Source organism: Arachis ipaensis, chromosome B03 (genome assembly GCF_000816755.2).
Source record: "Arachis ipaensis cultivar K30076 chromosome B03, Araip1.1, whole genome shotgun sequence".
Classification (NCBI taxonomy): domain Eukaryota; kingdom Viridiplantae; phylum Streptophyta; class Magnoliopsida; order Fabales; family Fabaceae; genus Arachis; species Arachis ipaensis.
Window position 1 is genome coordinate 126405849 of NC_029787.2, and position 5334 is coordinate 126411182.

Consider the following 5334-nt stretch of genomic DNA (forward strand, 5'->3'; position numbering starts at 1 on the left):
ACTTGATTAATTAAATTAAATTTATAAAATAATTTCTAGATTAAAAAAAGGAGAACCTTAAAATAAATAATAAATAACATATAACAAATTGCATGGAAATACATATATTTTCTTTTTCTTTTGGTTTTTTAAAGAAAAGAGCAGCTAAAATTTCAAAATATTATGATTAATTAAATTAAATTTATAAAATAATTTCTAGATTAAAAAAAGGAGAACCTTAAAAATACTAATAAATAACATATAACAAATTGCATGGAAATACATATATTTTCTTTTTCTTTTGGTTTTTTAAAGAAAAGAGCAGCTAAAAGTTTTATTTTCAAAATATTGGCTTCACGTGAATTATGTCAAACGCAGAACCATCCATATGAAAGCTGCCTCCAATTTGCATTTTGTCAATAAATGATGTAACTCAATGAGTAAAATATTCAGCAGATAATATATTTTTTTAAAAGTGTGAGAACTTTGCATGGACTTTTCCATGGACGAATCACAATTTGACATCAAAAAAAATTCTATATATAACTGATGACAACACTTTCATGAAGAAATAAATCATAGTATTAATTAATTAATTAATGAAACAGAAGAATGAATTTAAAATATTTTAATCACTTTAAACTACACTAAACTGTCATCAACAATAAGTTGGAATAAATTATTTTATAAGTTAGCATATCAAATCACAAAAAATTATATACGTGGAAGTGTATTTTTATTCATAAAAAATAAAAATTAAAAATTAATAAAAATTTGGTATATTAGAGATCGAAATCCTAAAGTTACTATTTATATGTGAGCATGATATTCATTAAATTCTAAAGTCCAAACACTACCAGAAATACGGGCGTTACCAACGGGAAGATACCCACGAATCAAAAACAGTGGTAAATTTATATGATCGTGTTAATCACTTGCAACGTCTTGTACTTCCGTGGCTAAATTTTTGTGAAATTTTTCGACGGTTTTATTTGTTCGTGGCCAACTTGAGATGAGTTCTCTCAATTACCACAGATCTAATGATCACCGTGACAAATTCATACGATTTTCACTTCAAAATTTTGCGCTTAATTTTGTGTTTTCCTCCATCCCTCTCAAAATATTTTTATGCAGTTTATATTTTTTCCAATTTTAAATTCTAATCTAAGGTAAATTCAATTTATCAGGGTGCAGGCTTTTCCAATTCCTCAATTGTTAGTTTTTTTTCCTCCTTTCTTTCGAGTGCTGCCACTGACAAAGTAGTAAAGTTTGCTAATAGTTTGATTTTAGATGTGGTTAATCATGTGCAATTTTTTCATTTACTATGATTCTTATACTCTGCCATATCTCCGAATCTTGTTTTTTTTCTTACTTACTACTAGTTCGCTGATTTGGTTAATTTACCCTTCTTAATTTAATATTAATTTTTTAGTGTGGTTATGTTGTTCATTACTTTGTAAAAATCAGATTGTAATGTAATTAAACAGATTAATTCATATACATACAATTTTACTATTTATATTTTTTAGTTGTCAAATTTTTTATTCGTACTCTTTCTGACCAAATGCAGTTTCAGTGCCCAATTCCACAGTATGCATTAATTTAAAGACTTTAGTGATGGAATAAAATGATTTAATTAAAAATAAATGTTAAAATTATAAAAAGAGTACCAAAAGAGTACAAAAAAAAGTACATATTTATCTTTAACAAAATAACTCTAGTTAATTCTAGAAAATAAAAAATAATAACTATAATTGATTGGAATAATAACTAATTTAATTACTCACTATTAATTTACGACAATATTAATGAACAAAGTCCTAACTCTTAAAATTCAGAATATTAGTTTTATACATACATTTTATTATTCTATCTATTTATTATCATTTGATTAGTTTAATAGAAAAATAAAATAAAATTAATTTTCATTTTCTAACTATGTACAAAATTTGTATTCTTTTTCAATCCAAGGGTATCAAATTCTTAAATTTTAAGTTTATTTATTTTAATTTTTATTGATACCATTTTTTTAAATCAAATAAGTTAAAATTTTAAATTTTAATTAGTATGTAAAATTTTTGAAATATAGTTTAAAGTTATAAAATTTATAATTTAATATTTTTTATTAAAGTTAAATTTTATTCTAAATTAAAATTGAGAGTTACTTCACTAAACAAAATTTAAATTAACATATATAATAAGATAAATGAAATTTTTAGCGGCAATGTTAAATGTAACTTCTTTTTGGTAGTCCACTTACCCAATTTTCATGGTAACTCCCTCACACTTTTCTTTTTCCCAAATCCCCTGTTTGTTAGCTCCTACAGTTGATTCAAGTTTGATAACATGCCGCCAACCCCTTTGCTAATAACATTTTCTTTGGTTTCTCTAAATCCGTAATTTCTTAGTTCCTATACTCAGATCAAGCCAACTAACCTTTCACTCAATCCGTTTCTGTTTAGGTTCTGAGTACGATCGCACTGGACATTTTGTGGAAGAGCAAGGGATCACGATTTGCAGTTCGAGTGCCATCAGTTCGAGTCGCCAGAGAAGCAAGCAAAATCAATCCAAACCCAAATCGCAAAGAAGACTTCCGCTCACCGTCACTCTCTCTGGTAGTGCTCTGAATCTTACTTCTCTAAAACACTATCCGATGGATTTAAGTTTTCTCTTCTTATCCTGTTGTTGGTGGAGATGAGTGCGTTGGCTTGGATTTGCATGTTTTATTCATTTATCCTTTTTATGATATAGAGAATGAACTAATGGTACAAAGTATAATTTAAATGTATAAATATAAGTAGCTACTTAGTAGTATGTACTAATGTGATTAATTACATTTCTAATTAATCTTAGTTCTCTTTTATATGCTGAAATTCCTAAAATCAACATTATTTTGGTAATGCTCATGGCCATAGCAAAGTAGCAAACAAGAGTTATTGTTTACATTCCTTAGCATTTCTTGTGTTTCTTACTTTTGAATCTGATTTTATGCATTTAGTTCTGTATATTCTAAATCACTTCAGAAGAAGAAGTTCCACCATTTAGATCACTATGGTAGCATCCATTCTTCAAACATGTAATTTTTTATATACTCAACTTTTTTAAGAGCCTAATTTTTGTAAATATTTCTTTTTGTATGAGTGTTATTTTGTGATCATAATAATGTTAGTCAGTGTAGTTCAAACTATTTCCATGAGAGAAATTTTAGTTCGATGTATGAGGAAGAAGGAAGCTCCAAGAATGGTAAGAAGCATTTTATGTGTTTACAGGGCAGATTGATCAATAAAAATGAGGTGGCAGTAAAAAAACTTCTTAAAAAATGTAAGGATACTTTATTTGATTTACTTCTTTCTTTCGTTATAGCACTAGACAGTAGTTGAGACTATTTGTTGACGATGATTCTTTCAATTATTAAAGCGTAGTTGTTGTTGTGTGATTGAAATTTGAAATTATTTAACAGAGAACAAGAAGAGAGAATTCATAATTGAAGTGGAGGCTATAGGTCATGTTAGAGATAAATATCTTGTGTGCCTGTTTGGAGGGAGTTAAACAGGTACTTATTTTTAGCAAAGCAAATCATTTTTAGCGTTTGTTTCAATGTTTAAGCTACTAATGGATTAGTATGTGAATAATGGTAACTTAGAGTAATGGATGCATGTTGCCATGGAACAAGGAACACTTACCTGGGAGGTTCGCATGCTCGATAGTTACCTAGCAAGTTCAACTTTCTACTTTAAAATATTGACTTTGATAATTGCTAACACATTTCTATTTTTACTTTTAAATTCTTTGTCTCTAAATAGTTTTGATTGCAATATGATATCTTACTTACATGAAGCAATTGAATTAAAGTTGTTTAACAGGATATAAGTCTAGCAATATATATATTGATTAATGACGAGTTTAATGAGATGTATGTTTTATGTTGTGAAAATGAAAACTCAGCCTTATTGGATATGCATTCTTACTTTTTTTTTAACTACGTTAAATTATTATTTTAAATAATATCTTGGGACATTTTTTTTCTTGAATTAAGAGATAACACAATCTTATTTGAATGTTTTTGCAGGTACTCCCATGAAGACGTTAAAGATCTAATAATGATGCATTCTGATACTTGATTTTGTAATAGTTTAAACTCATTTACTTCAGGATATTTGCTTTTCAACATTATTACTTAAATTTCACATTTTTATTACTAAGAATACTACTTATATGGATATGGCTACTTTTTTTAATTTTGTATGATATAATTTTGTAATATATATATATATATATTTTAATTTATCTTTTATGATTAGCCACGGAAAAATCGTGGCTAAATAACCCACCAACATTAGCCACGGATAAAATTGTGGCAAAAAAGCCCAGCCTGCTAATATTAGCCACAGAAAAAATTGTGGCGAAATTATACTTGTTGGTTATATGGTTATCATTTAGCCACGGTTTAGAGTGTGGCTAAAGTAGTGAAAACCGTGGCTATGCAAATGTCTCCACGGATCACAAAACCGTGGCTAACAGGCCAAAAACCGTGGCTAACTGAAAATGCGTCGCCCTTGTTAGCCACGGATACCCATTCGTTGCTAACGCTTCATTGCCACGGTTTTTCTTGATTTTAGCCACGGTTTTTTCCGTGGCTAATCACCGTGTTTCTGGTAGTGAAATAAAAATAGTATTTAAAGTCCAAAAAATAATATATCTAAAGTCTAAAAGATAATATTTAATTTTATTCTCATTTAATTCTAAATAAAAAAATTATAACTAATTTAATTTATTATTTATAACAATCAATCATATTACTATTATTAATTAAAGAGCAATGTTAAAGGACCAGCAATTTTTGTGATTGATAGCCATCAAATAGCCATCAATGATTATTTAAGGGTGTGAGATTAGTGTAAGATTTCATCTAATGACTCACATTTTTCTATTGATTATATACGGGCTAAAATTCAATAAAATTGCTGACCCTTAGACTTTTCCATAATTAAAATTAATATATGTATTCCCCACAAACAAATTAAAATACTAAACAATTTCCTAACACAATACCCTGATTGATCAACCAATAAACGGGGTTTAAAATTAAACGGAAATATTTGATGAAAAAAATAGTCCAAACTTGTTTTATCTTTCTAACGTTATCGAAAATTAAATGTCTCTCGCCAATCAAAATTTTCCAGCTTAACCACAACGTATCCAAAAACCTTGACTTCTACGTATACCTAAGGATTCACAACATCTAACCATATTTTCCATGCGTTTAATTTTTCTTAATTGGGATTAAAATATTGATTTGTTTATACCAACATTGGATTAAGCTAAATTTAATTAATGTTGCTCGTGCGTGAGGGT

The 5334-nt window shown here is 27.8% G+C and overlaps 1 long non-coding RNA gene across 1 annotated transcript; it reads left to right on the forward strand.

Moving 5' to 3' along the window:
- Window positions 2306-3699, forward strand: LOC107634795. The gene is made up of 4 exons (XR_001619054.2): window positions 2306-2594; window positions 3249-3300; window positions 3440-3532; window positions 3623-3699. It is a non-coding gene; the product is annotated as an uncharacterized LOC107634795 (long non-coding RNA).